At 40.8% G+C, this 22,762-nt stretch overlaps 1 protein-coding gene across 2 annotated transcripts in view; it reads left to right on the forward strand.

Annotated features, from left to right (window-relative positions):
• The first annotated feature begins 9,448 nt into the window (after positions 1 to 9,448).
• The window catches only part of raraa (retinoic acid receptor, alpha a), a 198,292-nt gene continuing 184,978 nt past the window's right edge, over positions 9,449 to 22,762 (forward strand). For both annotated transcript variants that reach the window (XM_079850712.1, XM_079850711.1), the window contains exon 1: positions 9,449 to 9,691. The gene's annotated coding sequence lies outside the window, so the exon portion shown is untranslated. The remainder of the gene's footprint in view (positions 9,692 to 22,762) is intronic.

The following is a 22,762-nucleotide window of genomic DNA, read 5'->3' on the forward strand; positions in this document are numbered from 1 at the left end:
ATAAGAGTGGAAACTTTATTTATTTGTATTTTTTTATTTAATGCATAAAACTTATAATGTTTTTCTGGGTCAAAGCAACTCAAAATGATGGAGCATGTCATAATCACAAAATATTTTTTTTTTTTTTTTTTTTTATAGATTATTATAAGATATTTATAAAAATAAAAGTTCACAATGTAGCCTAATAAGCCTAATTTTCCCTTAACGTAATATCTTATTTTAAATAAACTTCTTATTTTACATAAACTATTATTATGTTTTGTGCTCAAATTTACTAAATTGAAAGATAATTATCATATTGTAAACACTGTTTTACATTATGTGCTGGTTATGAACTGTGATTACTTTATAAGTTGCCACAGTGTGTTCATATTGTTATAAATTAATAACCTATTACATTATGTGACAAATTGTTATTACATTGAAAATGTATTATTACATTATGAGCACAAGATTATAAGTTGCCACAGTGTGTTCATATTGTAATAAATTAATAACCTATTACATTATGTGACAAATTGTTATTACATTGAAAATGTGTTATTACATTATGAGCACAAGATTTTATTACGTTTTGAGAAAATGATTACATTATGAGCATTTTTATTACTCGGTTACTAACGTAACCTCGGTTCTCTCTAGAGGAGGGAACGAGTACTGCGTAATATCTTACGCTAGGGGAAAATCTCTTTTCCGCGAGATATTGAAGCCAAAAAATTATCCTTCATTTTGTAATAATGCAAAATGCGTTGCAGCAGCATGCAGACATAGGCGAGACAGCTAGCGCGCCCATTGGCTGCCCTGCGGCAACTGCAGCAGCCTATCGAGAGAGGCCCCTCATGATGTCAGGTCCAATGAGGGCGCTTTGCGCCCTCTACGTCACGTCCCGCCGAAACGGGTGTGGTTTAGGCTTATAAATATAGCTCGATAGGCTGATCGAATCTGGTTTTTCATCGCCGAAGCGAACCAGAGCGTGATGCATGCACGGCAAGATACGCAGTACTCGTTCCCTCTTCTAGAGAGAACCGAGGTTACGTTAGTAACCGAGTACGTTCTCTTACGAGAGGTCTCTCGTACTGCGTAATATCTTACGCTAGGGGAACACAATGCAAAACGCCGTGCATGCTGAGATCCAACACCAAAGTCCCAAGGGCAGGTGCCCGGGGCTCATATAGTGCATGATCACCAGGGACTCGCAGAGAGTCCGGGAAAGAGGGGCTAGAACAGCATCATTTCCGTAATAAGTAGCGTCCTATTAGGAGCCAATTATATCAGGTGTTCCACACAGTCAGGGCGAAAACTCGGCCTGAACTGATGAATAATAAGGGTCTTATATTAGACCGAAAACAGCTTAGCCTGCAAGGCGGGAACTTCTAGGTTATAAAACCTAATAAATGTAGACGGGGAGGCCCAGCCCGCCGCCGTACAGATATCTTGCAAGGCAATCCCGCTAGACCAAGCCCACGACGAGGCCATGCCTCTCATGGAGTGCGCTCTGACACCTAATGGGCACTGTAGGCCCTTAGAAGTGTAAGCCAGCGCTATAGCATCAACTATCCATCTGGATAGGCTCTGTTTCGTCACGGCTAGTCCCTTAGAACGTCCGCTGAACGAGACAAAGAGCTGCTCCATCCGTCTGAAAACAGATGAGCGAGACACATAAGCCCTTAAAGCCCTGACCGGGCAAAGGAAGCTCGCGTCCTTTTCCTCATTAGAGACCGGCAGGGCCGACAGGGAAATCACCTGTGCCCTAAACGGTGTGTTGAGGGATTTAGGAACGCACCCGTGCCTTGGTTTGAATATGACTTTTGAGTCATTAGGCCCAAATTCCATACACGTCGCGCTCACTGAAAGGGTTTGCAGGTCCCCTATACGCTTTACCGAAGCGAGAGCCAGAAGGAACACCGTCTTGAGCGACAGGTGTTTCATATCTATCGATTGGATTGGCTCGAATGGGGCACCTTTCATGGCTTCCAGAACCGTAGAAAGGTCCCACATGGGGACTGAGGGAGGTCTGGGAGGATTTAACCTTTTAGCTCCTCTAAGGAAGCGGATGACCAGATCGTTCCTTCCAAGTGACTGGCCAAGCGTCGGTTTAGTAAACGCTGCTATGGCCGCCACATAGACCTTGAGCGTGGATGGGGTTCTGCCCTTATCCAGTAGTTCTTGCAGGAAAGAAAGAACCTCCGTCACCCCACAGTCTGGGGTTGATATGCCACGAGCTGTGCACCAGCTAGAGAACACAGACCATTTCGAGGAATAGAGCCGTCTGGTAGACGGGGCCCTAGCCTGTATGATCGTGTTTAGCACTCCCACCCGTTGATGGCCCACACATGTAGGGACCATAGCTCTGGGCAAGGATGCCAGATCGAGCCCTTGGCTTGAGAGAGGAGGTCCCTCCTCACTGGTATTGGCCATGGGGCAGTGCTCGTCAGCTGCATCAGAGCTGGAAACCAAGCCTGGTTCTTCCATAACGGAGCCACCAGTAGCACTGAGCATCCGCTTTCCCTGATCCGCTCTAATACCTGAGGCAAGAGCGTGACGGGGGGAAAGGCATAGAGCGGGCAGCGGGGCCAGACGTGGGCCAGCGCATCCCTGCTCTTGGAAGAGAACTCCGGACAGTGAGCGTTTTCTTGAGACACAAACAGGTCTACCTTCGCTCTGCCGAATGTCTTCCACCGCAGTTGGACTGTCTGCGGGTGTAGGGACCATTCCCCTGCCGGAACATTTGTTCCTGGACAGTCTGTCTGGTCCTACATTCAGGTGGCCTGGCACGTGCGCTGCTCTCAGCGAGCGCAGGTTGTGCTGAGCCCAGACCAAGAGGCGCTCCGTCAGCCTGTAAAGGTTTCGGGACCTGATACCTCCTTGGCGATTTATGTAGGCCACCACCGACATGTTGTTCGAACGGACCAAGACGTGGTGTCCTTTCGTTTGTGGACAAAAGTGCCTCAGCGCGTTGTCGACTGCCATCATTTCCAGGCAGTTTATGTGCAGGAGCCTTTCCCGTTCTGACCACTGGCCGAAGAACGGTCTGCCCTCGAGCAGCGCTCCCCATCCTGAGGTGGAGGCATCCGTAGACACCACCTTCACACTCAAGGAAGTCCCCAGGTTTACACCTGACTGGTACCAGTCGGTCGCTTTCCAAGGTTTCAGAGCTGAGACGCATTTCTAATCGACCTTGAGGCGAAAAAGACCGGAGGTCCACACTCGATGCGGTACTCGCGCTTTTAGCCAGAACTGCAGTGGGCGCATGCGAAGCAGACCCAACTGGAGTACTGATGATGCTGAGGCCATGAGACCCAGCATCCTCTGAAACTTTCTGAGCGGGACTATAGTGACTATAGTATACTTTCGTCATGCGCTGAATATCCAGTCTGCGCTGCGGCGATAGCTGTGCTGTCATAGACAGCGAGTCCAGTTCTGTGCCCAGAAAAGATATTCTCTGACTGGGAGACAGTGAACTCTTCGCCCAATTGACTTTGAGACCCAGATTCTCGAGATGTTCGAGTAATATTGTCCTGTGTTCTATGAGCTCTGAGTGTGATCGAGCTAGAACCAGTCAATCGTCCAAGTAATTCAAAGCTCACATTCCCCGAAGTTTCAGGGGTGCAAGTGCCACGTCCATGCACATTGTGAATGTACGGGGTGCTAGGGACAGGCCAAACGGCAGGACTGTGTATTGATATGCCTGGCCCTCGAAGGCAAATCTCAAAAAACGCCTGTGGCGTGACGCTATTTGTATTTGGAAATACGCGTCCTTCAGATCTATTGACATAAACCAGTCCCCTTGGCGAATTTGCGAGAGGATTTTCCTGGTTGTGAGCATTTTGAACCGGTGTTTCGAAAGCACTTTGTTCAGCTGTCTTAGATCTAGAATGGGTCTGAGACCCCCATCTTTTTTCTGTACCAGAAAATATCTGCTGTACAGACCCCCTTCGCTCTGAGCTTGAGATAAAGGCTCTATGGCCCCTTTGCTCAACAGTTTCGCTATTTCGGCTCGAAGTAGATGTGCTACTTCCATTTTCACCGTAGTTTCGATTCGCGCCGCGTAAAGGCGGGGACGTCGAGTGAACTGTATCGAATAGCCTCATTTATAACGTTCAGCACCCATTCTGATACCCCGGGGAGCATTGCCCACGCATTTGCATGAATAGCTAGGGGTTGAATGAGATCTGGGCTCTGGTCGCGACATGGTGGCGACCGGAGAGTTTCGGTATGCTGTAACAGAGATGCCGCACTTGCGGGGCTCGAGGCGGGGGGCGCGCTGATCACAGCGGGCAGCCTGCCCGCGCTCGACTCTCCTATGGCGGCTTGCTGAGGGAGAGCGAGCGGGGCGAACCCCGTGGGGCTTGTCATGTCTGTGAGTGAATTTGGGCGCGGGACAGCGGGCACATTTACTACACTGAAAACACCGTCTGCATGAGCTGACTGTATGTGCGTTGGTTTCGTTTTACAGAAACCGCGAGACATGTAGTATGTAGTGTTTGTGGGCACTGGGTCATGGGCACATTCACTACATTTAACGCACAATCGACATGAGCCGATTTTATGTGTGCGAGCCCTGGAGTGTGGCGGGCTGTGCTTGTGTGTAGGGATGAGCACTGGACTGTGGTCATTTTTACTACACTCATAGCACCATCGGCCGTGGCCGGGGGGGGGAAACCCGTGGGCCTTGTCATGTCTGTGAGTGAATGTGGGCGCGGGACAGCGGGCACATTTACTACACTGAGAACGCTGTCGGCTTGAGCCGACTGTATGTGCGTTGGTTTAGTTTTTACAGAAACCGTGAGACATGCAGTGTGCAGTGTTTGTGGGCCCTGGGTCGTGGGCACATTCACTACATTTAATGCACAATCGACATGAGTCGATTTTATGTGTGCGAGCCCTGGAATGTGGCGGGCTGTGCTTGTGTGTAGGAATGAGCACTGGGCGTGGGCATTTTACTACACTCATAACACCATCGGCCGTGGCCGGAATACCAGAAAATACACTCTTTATGAGATTTATCTGGGCCGACGTAAAAACGGCGTTTGTGTGCAGGCAAACGGGCTGTGGTACCGGCTTGTTTTCTGCAAAATACACTGGAACAGTCGCATTTTCTGGAACTGAACGAGCGAGAAGTTTTGGTGGAATTCTGGCCGCAGCGGGACTCGAACACCGTCGTTTTCCTAGGCGGGCTTTATCTCAATCTTAGGCCGGGGCTCACGCGGAGGGAGGCGGCGGCCAGCAGAGCGAGAGCGCCATAGAGAATGGTAGCGGATAGCCAGATCATCTTGTCATCTTGTCTTGTGACTGCGTTTGATTGCAGGCGTGCACGTATTATAACAGGCTCGTTTACTGCAATATTGATGTTTCCAGTCGCCTGAACTTAGGAGGGGACTGAGAAATGTGTGAGAAATGGAGGTTGGTCCGGCCTCGGCGGGACTAAAACAGTCTCTTTCCTCTAGGGATGGGACGATTACCGGTTTCACGATAAACCACGATAAAATGTACTGACGGTTAGTAATATCGTTTAAAATTTAATTATCATTAAAACCGTTTTTGATTATCGCGATTTTAGATCCTGTTCAGCCAGCAACAGTCTGACGCAGGCGCAGCGCGCAATGTTGTTGTTTTTTTCAAGAAGGAATTGCGGAAGGCAGTGACCGTGCTCGGGAGATTTTTCAGCCTTTTAAAAGAACCAATTCTGAAGTGTGGTCATATTTTGGCTTTAACAAAAGTCCTGAGGGAAACTTAATCGAGGATGGTCACCCTGTCTGCAGAACATGCACAAGAAAAAGTCGCTGCAATAGGGGGAAACTTAAGATCTGCCGAGTCGTCTTGTGTGACCATCACCGACTGTTTATAGCGAACGCAAGGCAAGTTAACTTTGACCTCAATACCAAAACTACGTCTGGGAAATAATTGGGCACAAAATGTTGTTTTAAGTTGAACTATTTTATATCAATCACTTGAAATAAACGTGAAGCTTCCGTGAAAAAAAGTTTGCAGCAAGTGGGTTAGCCAAAGACGAACGAACAAGTTCAAACAAGACAATTAAGAGTGACATTTAAGGAATAATAATTTATATTCATTATACACTTATTACACCGATTTTTTTACCACATAATTACAGGGACATTGAATTGAGATTAATGTTTTAAATTATAAATACATTATGTAGCTAAGCGTACAAAACAATCGTTCAGACAAGATGATCACAACAATATTATCAAACTCTGTAAACAATAAATCAACTCTGATTTCATTGTCAATACAATTAAAAACGGAGACGCAAGACGGCAAGTTGTATTTGAATGAAACGAGAGAGAGCGCGTCCATTTTGATACGTGGTGTAACTGTCAGAGAGTTTGAAGTCTGCCCAGATGAAGAATACAAGACAGTGCAAATGAACTGGTAGTTCCGCGAGACTATAGATATTTTCTCTCAGTTAAGCACACTCTTCACATACATGACGAAGAGCGAATGTTAAAAGGGAAAAGAAAACACTCTAAAACACGCTACAAATCAAAGTGGAAGTAAACACATTATAAAACAACGGTCAGCAGTAGAGCGGTCATCTTCCTCTTTGCGCGAGCAATCTCACTCTCACTGTGCGTGCGCGCTCACATAAAAACAGCATGCATACAATAACGTACGCCATAGAAGAAGTTATCTTAAAGGCACATCCACATTCATGTCATGAACACTACTTAACACTAGGTGGCTGTTACAATGGATGTGCGCGGTGTTATAATGCGTTGCTATGACCGTCATTTTAAGTAAGGAAATGCTTTAAAAAGTGCATAGAACTGCTTGTTTTATTTGTTGTTTGTTGATTTTCAAATATAAAACTTGTTGAAATGTCTTCAGTGTGAGCATCAACTCGTTTTGAACACTTTCATCTTGTTTTAATAAAACCGTGATAATATTGATAATCGCGATAATTTTGGTCACTATAATCGTGATATTAAATTTTCATACCGTTCCATCCCTACTTTCCTCCTTCCGCCGGTGAGTGACGCACGCGAGGGGCGGGGTAGCTTTCTTGTAACGTAAAGAAAGCTAGCCCCTTTGAAGGAAACATCCATCCAGAGAGTGTCATCATGTCTTGTGACGGCGTTCGTTTGCAGGCGTGCATGTATTACAACAGGCTCGTTTACTGCAATATTGATATTTCCAGTCACCTGAACTTAGGAGGGGACTGAGAAATGTGTGAGAAATGGAGGTTGGTCCGGCCTTGGCGGGACTAAAACACTCTCTTTCCTCCTTTCGCCGGTGAGTGACGCACGCGAACAGGGCGGGGTAGCTTTCTTGTAATGTAAAGAAAGCTAGCCCTGTAAAAGGAAACATCCATCCACATAGACGCGGCTTCTTCATCGTCATCCATGACGGAAGCGGCGGCAGACTGCGGCTGCTGTCCGACAGTGAGAGACTCGGGCGAAGCTGGCGGGCGAACCGGCGAGCTTTTGCTGGTTGGAGGAGGTTCTGGGACCCGCTGAGCACGGCGCTTTTACGGCGCGGCACCGCAGCGGGCGGAGGTGCAGTCTCGGCGAAAGATGCCAGGCGAGTCCTCAGAGTCACCATGGGCATCAGCTCGCAGTGAGGGCAGCCGCCATCAGCGAGCGCAAGAGCTGCGTGATACTCACCCAGGCAGGAAGCGCAGATGACATGGCGGTCCCCGTTGCTGAGTGGGGCTCGACACGAGCCACAGAAGGTACGAGACATCTTTAAAAAGACGCTCGGCTCTTTTAGGTCAATGAGTGTGAGTCGCAGCGGCGAACACACACTTAGCAGAGAAAAAGGATATACACGCCGGATAGCATAGCAGGAACGGCGACTGAAGGCAGCGAGTTGTCGGCCAGCGGCTTCAGATGCGAAGGCTCGACCCGCAGAAGGCTTTCTCAGACGGCGTGGCTTCTTCCTCTCGGGATCCAGCGATGCGTGAGCTTCGATTAGATTCGATCAGCCTATCGAGCTATATTTATAAGCCTAAGCCACACCCGTTTCGGCGGGACGTGACGTAGTGGGCGCAAAGCGCCCTCATTGGACCTGACGTCATGAGGGGCCTCTCGATAGGCTGCTGCAGTTGTCGCAGGGCAGCCAATGGGCGCGCGAGCTGTCTCGCCAATGTCTGCATGCTGTCGCAACGCGTTTTGCATTATTACAAAATTAAGGATAATTTTTTGGCTTCAATATCTCGCAGAAAAGAGATTTCCCCTAGCGTAAGATATTACGCAGTACGAGAGACCTCTCGTAAGAGAACGTAATACTTATTATGTGCAGTTTTTATATTATGTCCTGTTATTACATTATGAGTTGCTACACACTTGTTACCACCGAGATATGCAGAAGACCATCGAACCTTGAAGCAGATGGGCTACAGTAGCAGAAGACCCCATCGGTGCCACTCCTGTCAGATAAGAACAGAAACTGAGGCTACAGTTCACACGGGCTCACCAAAATTGAAGATTGGAACATGAAAGCATGGATCCATCCTGCCTTGTATCAATGGTTCAGGCTGGTGGTGGTGGTGTATTGGTGTGTGGGGGGTGTTTTCTTGGCACACTTCAGACCCCTTAGTACCAATTGAGCATCGTTTAAACACCACCTGAATATTGTCCATCCCTTTATGATCACAGTGTACTCATCTTCTGATGGCTGCTTCCAGCAGTAACGCACCATTTAAAAAAAATGGTTTCTTGATCATGAATATAACAATGAGTTCAATATACTCAGATGTCACAGTCACCTGATCTTAATCCAATAGGGCACCTCTAGGATGTGGTGGAACGGGATTCACACCATGAATATATATATATATATAGCCTATATAACAACATGTCAACATGTCAACATGTGAAGAAGGCCTGCTATAGTATCTTCTGGTGAGATGTTAAACTGAGGTCCTGACTCTCTGGGGTCCCTAAAAAAAATCCCATGTCACTTCTCATAAAGAGTGTCCTGTCCAGATTCCATCCATTGGTCCTTATCAATCATGGCCTCCTAATAATCCCAATCGTTTGAATTGGCTCTATCACTCTCTCTCCAATCATCATTCATGAAGAAACATTAATCAAAACTTAGAAAATGTATTGCAAATATATGTCCTAATGCAGGGGCTTTCAATCTGGGGTCTAGAGAATGAGAACCCCAGGATTCTCTGTGTAAAAATAAACAAATTACATTTAAATTGATTTAAATAAATAAATGATTCAAATGAATAAAATAAAATAAAAACAACAGAAATGTTGATTTAAATAACTAAACAATAAAAACGTCGATTGAAATAAAATACATTTTAAAATGATTACTATTGTGAACAGAAAACTACTAATGTTTGTTATTATTATGATTGAAAGTTTTGATATGTTGTTATATCAGAAGCACAGGCTGCCAGTGATAGAAACCGTCAAAGATGGAGATGAGAGAGTTAACGGGACTTTGAGGAAACGGGGCGGGTTCATTCACTCGTGTTGGGTTTCACAGACACACACACACACACACACATACACTCAGCACACATGACTCTCAAATGGCCGCTGCTTCATACGGGGTTCTGTCTCAACTCCTACTAAAAGACACCTGAAGGTCCTCAATGACACGTTTATTGCTCTTTTGTTGAGCAGACGGGGAAGTTTACTGCAGCATCAAACTGTGCGGCAGGAGTTGAGGCGGTGAGCCGCGGCGGGGGCGGAGTCAACAGGTTCAGGTATTTATTCAAGCTCTTCTTTACTCTCTCACCTTTACTAAAGAACTGCTGAGGACAATACATCATGCTAGAGATGTTTTCTTTAGGGACCAAATAGACACCATGACACTGCGAGATAAGTTTTGCACGAACAGTCCCATAGGCTACTGAATAATATGGCCAGCGTCTCAAAGCACTACCTAGACATATTTTTTGGGGGTATTTGCCTCAAATAATTGTGGTCTTGGTAGGCAGCTCTGTATGTTTTCACTGTCATTGTAAAAATGTTGATAGTTGTTGTACTGTCTAGTTTTGAAGTGAACAAGTATGGACTACGTTCAAAAGTTGCTCATCATTTCACCGTTGCGCTGAAACAGACGCTTTTGACAGACAGCTGTAGCGCAAATGTGAACCTATGCTCATTTTATCGAAACTTATTTTTACCGATTCTGCTGCGTCTTCCATTTCTTATTTCCTTTTAGATTTGTAATTGCTGTAGTTTGGTAAATGATACTAACAAAAGTGGTTGTATTTCCATTGTCATGGAACTGAATGAATGATTGACTGATTTCCATAGGCTATAATATGAAAGCTACAAGCCTACGTAGTCAACTTTAAAAAATACACGTGCATGGCCCCACGTCCAATATACTGTAATACTATGGTAGCCTACTTTGTATAAAATTTAATGAATACAGGATCTAGGCCTATATGTCATTTATTTATTTATTTTACTGAGGTAACTAACTCCACGTTTTTTAAAGAGCAATGACCATTATGCCCTTCAATATTCAAGGTGGTCATTTTGTATGAATTTATACAAAATTATTCATAAGGAAACATGCGATTTTTATGGAAAAAAGTCAGCATGAAGCTAGCTCCACTCCTAAACCTAACCATAAGTGGAAAACAATCTAGATTGTAAATTCGCCAAAAATACTAATAGTTACTAATTGCCACGAGAGAGTGTTGAGTTTTTTTGTTAATGGATTCTTAAATGTACATTTGGTCCTCCCAAACATTTGGTTACATCCTTGATGAAGATTAACAAGGCAATTGGCAAATTAGTGAAGAACTACAACCCCATAATCCAAAGGATCAGGCAGAGAAGTAGCTGTTACCATGGAAGCATGAATTATGATATATCGAAATATATCCAGTACCAAAGGCTGCTGAGAAAGTAACAGCTTAGGTATATCATAACCATAAGTTATCAAGTGATAGGAAAAACTCAGCAAGTCTGGCAAGCTGAAGGTAGGAATTTGTCTTCATATGAATATAGATGGATAGACCGGAAATTGCTTATTGTTGCAATGGATATAATTATATGGCCAAATATATTTTTGTTAGGGCTGCACAATATATCAAAATTATCGAAATATCGCAAATGTATATGTCACGATATGCATATTACAACAGCTTGCAATAATATTGGTCATGAACAAAAGACAAAGACAAAATCACTCACTGCTCTTGGTTGAATAACTTTTGTAGCTTTAATAAGAATCAGTATATATTTAATTCATACAGTGAAAACTAAGCAGTGTTTTATTTTTACATAGCCTATGATTATTCATGTTCTATTGTTAAATAAACCTAATGTGGGCCTACCTGTGACCCTAAACCCTGTGGTTTACACTGATGTTAAAATAACACTTCTTATGCTTCAGTAAAACACTGATGTTCACTTTCAGAAGTTGTGACGCTTTTGACATTTCGTCTACATCCAACGCACATGGCACCCTTTAGCGTCAATATGAGACGCAGATAGCTTTGTTCGGTTATGGGTAGGTTTAGGTCTGGGGTAGGGTTAGGGTTAGACCGCTAGGAGGCGCCTTCTGGCCCATATCTATCTGCGTCTCATATTGACGATAAAGGGTGCCATGTGCGTTGGATGTAGACGAAATGTCAAAAGCGTCAGTATATGACGCCTTGGGATGAGAACGGGCTGCAGGATATATCATTTTAAATATATTTTAAAGATAATTTAAGTTTATTTTACACACATTAAGCATTATCGTATCGCATATCGAAAATCGCATTATTTAATTAGTTATCGCATATCGCATTTTTCTTCAATATCATGCAGCCCTAATTTTCGTACTGTCAAGGTTTTTATTTAATATACAGTATTTGTCCCATTAAGTCACAGCAGGTGAATACTGAATACTGTGAAACACAATGAAATGAAGCCATTATTCAGTAGAATTGTTTGGGGGTATACAACTTGTATGTCATGTTACCTTGTAGGTAATTAAATCAAGGTCATAGTACAATACACTCTTCTCACGCTGCCCTGTTCATTACTGTCAAGTGGTGTTTGAGTTCAGACCTATCATATTTACACTTTAAACATCCCCTCGTGTCAGATAACTCTTGTATGTGCTGGTTGTTTTGGCCATGATTTCAATGTCAAACAGCTGTTACGTATTGTGTGTTGATATACAATACTAATGCAAACAATGTCCAATACAACAAACAGGTAATAGCGGCTATATATATTTCACTGTTTGTGTTCCGTTGTTTGACGTTCCAACATGAGTGACACACATTCAGCTCTTTCTTCGTCTCCTGATGAGCACTTGTTCTTCGTCCACTTCTCTAACCAATGAGTAAGACCCATGTCAGCATGGGATGGAAAAAGCATTCTGGCATTAAGAACATGATAGTGACTCAACATCTCCTTGCAATTGACATTTAATTAGAATTTCAATTGCTCTGTTTTTAATTTCAGTTGTTTTTGCAAGGTTTATGGACCAGATTGTTTTGCAAATGGAATCATACATGCATCTGGAATGGTTGACTGTAACATGAGAGAGCTTCTACTATTGTAGAGTATAGAGTATAATTGCTTCATTTTGGACCCGATAAACCTCTTTATAGCTTTTAGAATGGACTTATTATATCACATAGCCATATTTTTCAAAGGAGATTTTCTTTGCTCTTTGACTTTGTTGATTGATACATTATATTTCATTATGTTGAGTATGTGTGTGGAGAGCTTTGTTTACTGTAAAAAAAATCTAGCTAGCTACTTGAACAATAACATCTGTTTTAATGACACTCATACAGTGACACAATAAGTTCTACGTTCTAATAAATGCTGTTCTTTTGAACTTTCTATTCATCAAAGGATCCAGAAAAAGAGTCTGGCATAGTTTCCTCAAAAATATGATGCAACACAACTGTTTTCAACATTGATAATAATAAGAAATGTTTTTTTGAGCAGCAAAGCAGCATATTAGAATAATTTCTGAAGGATCACTGAAGACTGGAGTAAGTAAGGAATAATTGACGACAGGCCGTTGAATTATTAGAAAAATAATGCACACCCGAGGTGGTAATGCGGTCACGACGCGAAGCGGAGTGGCCGTTACACCTCGGGTGTGCATTATTTTTCTAATAATTCAACGGCCTGAAGTCAATTATTCCGCTTATACTACAGTTACCACACCTCGAAACATTGTTCAGATTATGTATTTCAAGACGTTTGTAAAGTTGTTGTCATTAAAACGCTCTTGTATGTAGGACTAATTTCTTACGCATCTAATCCAATGCCTCCGTTGCTAATTCCAAAACGTCATTTTAGAGTTAGTAACGGAGGTTTGAGCCACTGATAGCAGACTAATGCTGGGGACACACGACTAGCTGACACATTCTCTGACTGTTTTCATCGCAGCATATTTTAAACACCGACTTTGAACACAGACTGAATGCGCTGAACACGCGTTTGGGCATGATCAGTCATCAAATTAGTAGAAATTACATTCATAACCGGCCTTAAAGTGTGTCTTCGGCTCGGCTTTATGCAGTTATTAGAGAGAGATGTTGCAATAATGAGACAGAAAAGCATGTGCGTCAATATTATTATTTATTTATTAATTCAATTCGTTTTAATTAATTCGTTCATTCTTTTTTTTTCTATTATTGACAGATGACAGTAGACTAGCCAAATAAATGAAAAAAAAGCGTTTTAACAAGTAAGGCCTATCAATAATTATTTATTTGTTATATTATCTGCAATAAAAATCCGTGCTGCAGGACTAGGAATAGGAATATACTTTATTTATTAAAATTAAACTGCATGTTTCCATTGATTGTGAAGCTAGACATTGAAAATTGCAGATCAAGCGCGTGGGGTTAAATGTTTTTTCTTGTTATGAATTGTATCATATTTTCCGTTATTACAGTTAACTACGCGAAGTGATATGGAACTGTAATGCGGTCAAGACCTATTTTTTACAGTCTATGGTCAAGACCTGCCTGGAACTACTTTAGCTGTGCGTTTCCCTGAAAATAATGCACACCTTAGAACGTTCGTCAACCAATCAGATTCAAGCATTCAACGGCCCAGTAGTATAATGATGCTGAAAATTCAGCTTTGCATCACAGGAATAAATTACATTTTAAAATATATTTAAATAGAAAACAGTTATATTAAATTGTAAAAATATTTCACAATATATATATATATATTTTTTTTTTGTGTATTTTTGATCACATAAATGTAGTCTTGGTGAGCATGAAAGACTTCTTTCAAATATGTAGAAAATCTTCATACAATAACAGCCTGATAACAGATGGAACTGACAGAACAGAACATACAGACCTGTAATAATTATCATTCTGATAGTCAAGTCAAATATATATATAGTGCTTTTCACAATTCACATTGTTTTAAAGCAGGTTTAAAGAAAATCAAGTTGTTAAAGTTTATAATATTTGAATATCTTCAGACTTTATAGTTGTATTTAGCAGATTAGAATGTTACATTTTGCAACAATAACATGCTTCTATATCCAACATTATATAAAGAGCTGTGTGATTATATATACATTTTGTGCCAATAAACTGTTTACACAATGATAATACAATTTTGTGTAGCACTTTATTTTAGTCATGTTCCCCATGTGCATGTAGTTACCTTATATTACCCAGTACTTTCTTAGGTAAGTACACTGTAAGTACACGTAAGTGCTCGTACTGTCAAATGAAGTGCAATCCAATTTTACAATAAACTTGTTGATTCAACAGTGATCCAGAGTAAAGTTTGGCTAGTAAATGGCAATATTCAGAATAGAATAATACCTGTGTATAGAACCTTTGCAGTATATTGTACTGTATGTATACTCTGCACAGTAAGCAAATTTTCTGTATGCATGGAATGAATGTCCTACTAATAGAATGTCCTTCTATTTGCCAAAACAAGAGAGCATACTAAGGAATAGTGTATCTTACAATGCAGTGTGCTTGACAAACATGCAAACGATGTGGGATGCACACATTTTTGCAAAATGGGTGTTCAAATTGTGTGGTAAAAGCTGGAAATGCTATAGTGGTTTTACTGCTTGAAGCCATGATGCTGCATCCAGTGCCTCTAGAGAGCATGAGAGTGTGGGAAAAGACGGAGAGATGGAGGGAAGGCAGGAATAGGAGCAGGGTCTGGGAAGTTAAATCCGTGTGGTGCCAGGAGCGGAGGATGGAAATGCCAAGGTTCTTTACCTTCAACACACACACAGTGATATGGTTAAGTCTTGACTCCACTTATTTTAATGCACCATCGTTTTATCTTTCTACTTCCTTTGATGGTATTAGATAATCTCTATGTGTCAGACGAGACGAATCCCTGTGCTCATGAGATAGAGTTAGAGAGAGGTAAAGAATAGATAGATGTTGAGAAAGAGATAGAGAACAGTAAGGTAGGAGAATACTTCCACTATAAAATGCTGCATTGTTTTTTCTACCCAAACCAGGGTTATTAGTTAATTAAAACTATAACCATAAAAAAGTTTGATAATTGAATATGTATATGAATATATATAAATATATATATTGAATATATATATATATATATATATATATATATATACAGTATATATTTGTATATTGGTTGTGCTTCAGCTCTGCGTGACTGTGATGACTTTGTGAAGGAAACATAAACATATTGTGATTGTGTTTTGGTTATGTTTCCTTCACAAAGTATTCATTTGCAAAGAAAAATTCCAATGTTGATTCTCGTTTTATTACGAGTTCTGTTGTGTTCTCTTTTTCAGTTTTTTAAATGGGTGATTCCCCGGAGGTTCAAGATTTAGCTGCTTCATGTCAACCTTTATAATTTCCCACAAAACAATCCTGACACGTCTAAAATATAAACACTTAGGCCTACAATAGGCTTACCATAGTGAATCAGGGTATAAGACAAAAAAAAAAAAAAGTTTTGGAAGAAGGATTAATGATGTATTGATTCATTATTTATATAAAAAAGTCACAATGTGTACCTGCTCTAGATGTGTGTCTTTGGCTGTTATCCTGCCCTGCTTTTTTAGCATCATGTGTGCTGCTTTACTGTAAGTCGTTCTGTTGCTCTCAATCTAGCTGAGACAGCAGCCTAAACTAAATCAAACCTCATAAGTGACTGATTTTAAATGCAGCAGGTTAAAATAGAGCTAATAAGCATGAAAAAACAAAAAACATTAAAATACACAGATTATTAATACTTTGAAAGTATTATAGTATTAATATTAAAGTAAGAATAGTATTCCATTTTTTTTTTAAAAATTATAAATTCTTTTGAGTATTAAATGAAATATATTTATAACTGCCATTTATCTCTTCTCCATCATCTTGAATATTTTTTTCCACTGAACTCTTTGCAGTGCATTCTGGGATTGCAGTATACATCCAGTGCTGCCCTGAGCTGTCTTAAGGCATACATAATGTTGCTGCCCATATTTTGAAACACTCTTTGCATCGAGAGCACAGCTATGATTTCTTAAAGTGATTGGAAGCTTGGTACGTTTTGAAACAGAGCTTATGTATGTGCACAAGACAATTCCTCATATGGATTTATAATCATAGGTGTTTCCCACAGATATTCATTGGACCTAAAGGAAAAAGTGACTCTGGAAAACAGTCAAAACTTATATAATAGGGTGGAGTAGAAAGCGCATGGAAATGGGGAGAAGCAAAGGGAAAGTAATAGTTTTTGACTTTCAGATACAGCTCTGGATATGTGGACTATGTCAATGGGTTAGTTACTTAATCATGCACAAAGAATGTGCTTTGTGGAACATATGCCCGGTTTCACAGACGAGGCTTAAATCTAGTCCCAGACTAAAATGCATGTTGTCTTAACTGAAAGCAACTTGAACTTGCACTGACATAACTTAAAATATGTCAGTGCCATTGTTTGTTTTTTCTCAAGATGCACACGGGTAATGTTTTTCTAAGGCACATTTTAAAAAGTTACTTACATACCCTTTTTTAACTAAGGCCTAATTCTGGCTTTATCTCTGTCTGTGAAAACAGGCCATAGACTTTGACCCTGCCCGAAATCATGTACTTGATTGGGTTTTATAAGCCTATGCAACATGATCTAATTATAAGTATAAGTTTTTGTAAGTATCCATATGTAAAGTGTGCTTCTAGTGCACGTACACTTTTTCATTTTTGGTTGAACACTGATATGCACAATTTCAACTTATTGACAACTTAAAACATACTTTTACAACTTTAGAAGCTTGGATGTTTTGGAATCCTTCAAGATTAATTTGCATTTAGGACAGATGCTTTTATCCAAAGTGACTTTAATTGTATTCAACTGCAGAGGTTTTCATATAGAAATGATATCAGTTCATGCATTTCTTGGTAATCAAACCCATGTCTTTGGTGTCGCTAGTGTTATCCTCTACTTTGAATAAATTCAAATTGTATTTTTAAATTGTTTAAAACTAGTGGTTCAATGGCACCTCACAGCAAGAGGGTCCCTGGTTCCAGGGCCATAACCACCATAAACATTGGCTACTTGTCCCCCCAAATAATAAAAACATTTAAAATAATGATTAACAGTAGACAAACATGAATTCCTGCATGATGCCTCAGTTACATGCTCATGAGTGTGAGTAAGATGTAAGTAGATAAACATCTAATATTTTCTAACTGTTTTAGAAGTATTTTAACGACCGATAGTAATGTCCAGATGCAGTTTTTGACTTTTTGGTCAAATTTTGAATTGAAAATATAGCCTATAACTTACATGACTCATGTAATTCATAACTGAATAACCTGAGTTCTGTCACGACAACTCTCTGCATGTTTGGCATGGTAATGGGTATGACAATGTTGATATGTTTGGTCTTGGCAGAATAGATCATACACTGCTGCTGCTGTAGGTTACTGAGCAAGTACGGGATTTGCTACTGCCAATACGTACACGATACGCAGCTGTGAGCAAGTAAGACATTCTGCTGCTGTACAATATAGCGTACATGAATTACTTGTAGCAGATCTATACGGGTGGAGCTGGGGAAGGAGGAGGGTTTCTGAAGCGTGCTGCACTGCTAAGACAAATGCTACCCAAGTATTTGAAGGTTGAGCATGTGAGCTCATTGGCGACTGATACAATAGGAACCAATCACCTGTGCCCTAAAGATAACGATGTGATTACAAGCAGCTTGAGTTAAATGACCTATTAGCCTGCGCCATCTAGAGTTTCATGACAGAACTTTGTATTTGTCTTCAATGTATTAGGTATAAGATTAAGAGTGAATGTAAGCATGCAATGCAGTGAAGAATGTGTGTATTTTTTTTTTACATAAAAATGTTTTACTTTACAATAACATACTTAGTTCTTTTATTTTCCTTATTCTCTTAAACCCCTTTAAATCTCTTTATTATTTAATTTCTTTAAATAATTAAAGCCCATACATCACTACTAATCATGTTTAGTTGGTTCCATCACAGTACAGTATTACACCAAAATACACTGAAATTATCACCAATATTGGTGCAAAACTATACAATAAAACACTCAAACACTACAACATCATACACTGTAATTAACTAGCAGACCGTAAACTGCAGACAAGCTCTCAGGTTACATTACGATGTAATTACATGTCACACAGCCCTGGGCGCTCTACTATAAAAAGAAAGCCAAGCCTGTCCTTTCCCTAATTGAACCTGATAACATTTTCAGAGAAAAGAGACCTTATTGTGATCAGCAGAATTCCCCTCTCCCTCCCCTTGCCACCAGTATCGGTTTCTCCAGCACTATCTCCAGAGCTTAGACCCTCACCAGATACACATGGAGCTGAGAGTGCCAAGGAAAACCCAGGCCCTAAAACCCATCTACCCTGCTGTGCCTTAGAGACACTCTCTCTCTCTCTCTCTCTCTCTCTCTCTCTCTCTCTCTCTCTCTCTCTCTCTCTCTCTCTCTCTCTTTCTCTCTCTCTCTCTCTCTCTCTCTCTCTTTCTCTCTCTCTTTCTCTCTCTCTCTCTCTGTCTAATATTATCCCATCAGCCTGTAAGAGCTTGCCCTGACAATCTCAGCAGGCCTGTCAGCTCTATAATCTGGTTATAAGTAATGATTGGTGGTGTATTTATGTTCCCCAGGCAGTTGTTTGTGGTTGATGGTGGGTAGGAGCAAATAGTCTCACATTCCCAGAGTTTTGACTACCGTCATAAAGTCTGGTCCACTTTACAGCTTATTTTAGTCAAAAACTGCTCTATTAAACAGGAAGCGAAAAATATAGTTCTGTTTTTGGCTGTTTAGTTAACTTGATGCTCGATGATCTGACCCCAGTAACGCAATTTAATCTGGAACGCAATCTAAACTGAACGCGATTTCAACTGAGAAGGAGAACGCAATTTCAAACACAAGCCCCCCTGAGATTTATAAAATCCTGTAATCTACCAACATGGCATTACTATTTGTCTTAGGACGTTACAAAATATACTGCGCCGGAATAGACTTTACAGGCGAAAACACTTTTCAGACTGGATGGAGGTAGCCAGCTTTATATCTGAGGAAATCACGGGATCCGGCCAAATGATTGGATACAGAATGATGAACTTAAAATGTATCCAGAAAGGTTTTACGGTGAAGAAGAAAACAGTACGGTTACATTTAAGTGTTCTCGACCCAGATGGCGTTGCCTATCGATGAGCACGAAGACTCCGCAGGAGGAGGTACCACAATCCTGGTCCAAACTTTATGTGGCACATTGACTCGTACGATAAGCTTAAACCATACAGCCTCTACATTAATGGATGTGTTGATGGATTCTCATGTAATGTGATGTGGTTGAAAGTGTATTTCACCAATAATGAACCGAAAGTCATGGCAACATATATAGAGACAGTAAAGAATAGACATGCTTCTCATTCTTCGACAAGATGCTACTGATGACTTTGCTTTTCACCGGACTTCCTTGACAAATAAATCGTGCAGATTTTCTTTACAACACGTGTACAGGTAAGAAATCATCTATCTATCTATCTATCTATCTATCTATCTATCTATCTATCTATCTATCTATCTATCTATCTATCTATCTATCTATCTATCTATCTATCTATCTTTCTGTCTGTGTCTGTTTGTCTGTCTGTCTGTCTGTCTGTCTATCTATCCACATATTTATTTGCTAAAATATTAGCAAGACTGTAATAGGCCTATAGTAATAATTTAATACAGAGAGGACATGCACTTTAATAGAAAATATAGGCCTATATATATATATATATATATATATATATATATATATATATATATATATATATAATAAAAGCTGTAATTTTTTAATGAGATTTTAATGGAGGATTTTATGTGCCTTTGTCATTTAAGGATGAACTTGACAGATTTGTGCAGATGTGGAACACACACAGAATCCGAGCGCAACGGAACATAACGGCACCTCATGGGCATCCATCCATAATGTATATGGCTCCTCATTTTTATGGATCAGACAACTATCTTTTCCAGTGCAATTCTTTGGATGTTCAGAACTGCCAGGAGGAGTGTCACATGTTGATGTACCCATGTGATGTTTGAACTTTGTTGCCTGTTAATGGATGAGCTTCATCTTCTTCCTCCAGAGGATGCTGAGGAAGGCAGAAACCTCTACATTATACTTAGACAGGAGATACAAAATTTGATGTAATACACACACACACACACACACACACACACTGTGTGGCACAGCTCAGATCAGACTGTACAAAAAACTGTTATGCTAATACATTGTATTATTTTTGCGCTGTAAGTGTAATAAACTTTTTTTTTATATATATAAAACACAGTTGTGATGTAGGCTTGAACAAACAGGAAATTACAGTACTCCACCAGTAACCAACAGTTATCAAAATAAACTAGTAGTGTGCACTAGTAGAGGCAATACATGCAAAAACTTAATATACATGCCCAATTCAGATTTAACATTTCATAACAATTATTTTTTAACAGTTTATGGACAGTAAGCATATGAAAACCTCAGGAAGCATTTCAAAAAGCTTCCAAGAATTCTTGGTATTCCTTTTTGAAATGTTGTTTAACTCTGTTAGTACTTAAACATTCAATATGAATATGAATCATTATGTGAACATGTAAACAACATGTACAGTGTTAACGTGCAAAGTCTCAACAGCACAAGAGTTTTATGCAGTACATGCTCTAACACTGCTCAACTTGAGTATGAACCTATTTTTCTTCAGAATTCTACATTCAATGTAGCCTGGAAATCCAGACCTAAATCTAAAAGATTAATGGTCTGGCGTCGACTAATGAAAATCGGCAAGCTCGAAGGGCGGCTCCAAGCATGCATTTGAAAATCTCACTGCACGCAATTGGATAACACTACGACCAATCACAACAAGTTATCGCTTAGCTACCAGCGGAGCTAACTGGTAGATTAGACTCTTACCGTATCCGGTTGGCAAAACAGCAAAAACGCCCTTCTTGCAAAGGAAGCGCCGTCTTCTGTTCCTCTTTTAGAGAAAAAGTCAAAATCTTTCATTGTAGCGGCCAAAGCCTTTTCAAACAAATGGTGTTCATCTATAGCCATCTTGCAATGTTTACTAATGACTTCGACGTCACAGCGCTGTCGTCATCTCGCCTCTGGCCCGCCTATATCAGATAACCCCATGTGATTGGTGCAGCTCAGATAGAGGGGCATATTTAATGAGCATCATTACTCGACACCAGAGTAACTCGCTGAGCAAATTCAACTTGTGCTCTCGCGAGAACTCTGGATTACCAGGGTGCATTCAATGTGTACATTAATTTGAATCAACATAAACTAGGAATGTTAACATAAAATGTTACATAACTACAACGTAAACATCAAATGTAAACACAATAGATACAGTGTATTTGCACAGGTACCACATGCAAAGTCTCAAATAGTGTGAAAAGAGTGATCTGCGCTTTGATATGTTTTCAAGTATGAGCATGCTTTTTCTTCAGAATTCTGCATTTATTGGCATTAAGGTTGTGAGTATGGATTGATAGTAATGATGTTCTGAGTTTATAAAATGTCCAACTATACAATGTCCATGACCCAGATGTTACTATCCAGAACACAATTCAATTCAGCATGGAACTGTGGGAAATTGTCATATGAGTCAGGGAGTTCTAGGACCATCCCACAGGTATGTCCAATCGGCCTTCTGGTGAAGTCTGTCTGGACGGTGAACTGTACATGAATAGCCTCAGCAACCATCAAATTGGAACCAGTACAGAATCTAAGAAATTTGCAGAGTTTGCCTTCGTCAGTTTCCCTGATGTACCTTTTCAGGTGTTTGGCAACCACTGCTTGATTTTCTGACATTTGTGCTGGAAACTTCAACAGCCCAGTCACCTTTTTTGGTGTAGGCTTCAGGTCTTTGTATAGCTGTTGAATTTATTCTTGGCTAAGAGAGATCTGGCCTTTTGTGACCTCCCTCCAACAGTCAATAACAAACATTGGTTCCTTGTGTGCAATTTTGTCAACAATTCCTGGTAGAGAGGAAACCGTGACCCTCCTCCTGCATTCATAAGTGTTCATGATGTCCAGAAGGTCATCCATGTCAACAGAGGAAAAGTCCTTGAGCGCTTGATTGAGAACATCTCATTCCTGGCAGCTCACAAAACAAGGAATGCTGCCTTTAGGTCTGAATATACAGCCCCAAACATCATTTCCTCAAGAAATGGTGGAGCAAGCTTAATGGGCAGGTATTTGCAATCTTTAAAACCTTTAAGAAGGATTCGCCCCACAGCTTTCCATTTGTCAGAGCTGAAGTCATGCCTGAGGAAAGGCACTTTTACAGATGTCCTGA

Source organism: Squalius cephalus (genome assembly GCF_949319135.1).
Source record: "Squalius cephalus genome assembly, chromosome: 19".
Lineage (NCBI taxonomy): Eukaryota > Metazoa > Chordata > Actinopteri > Cypriniformes > Leuciscidae > Squalius > Squalius cephalus.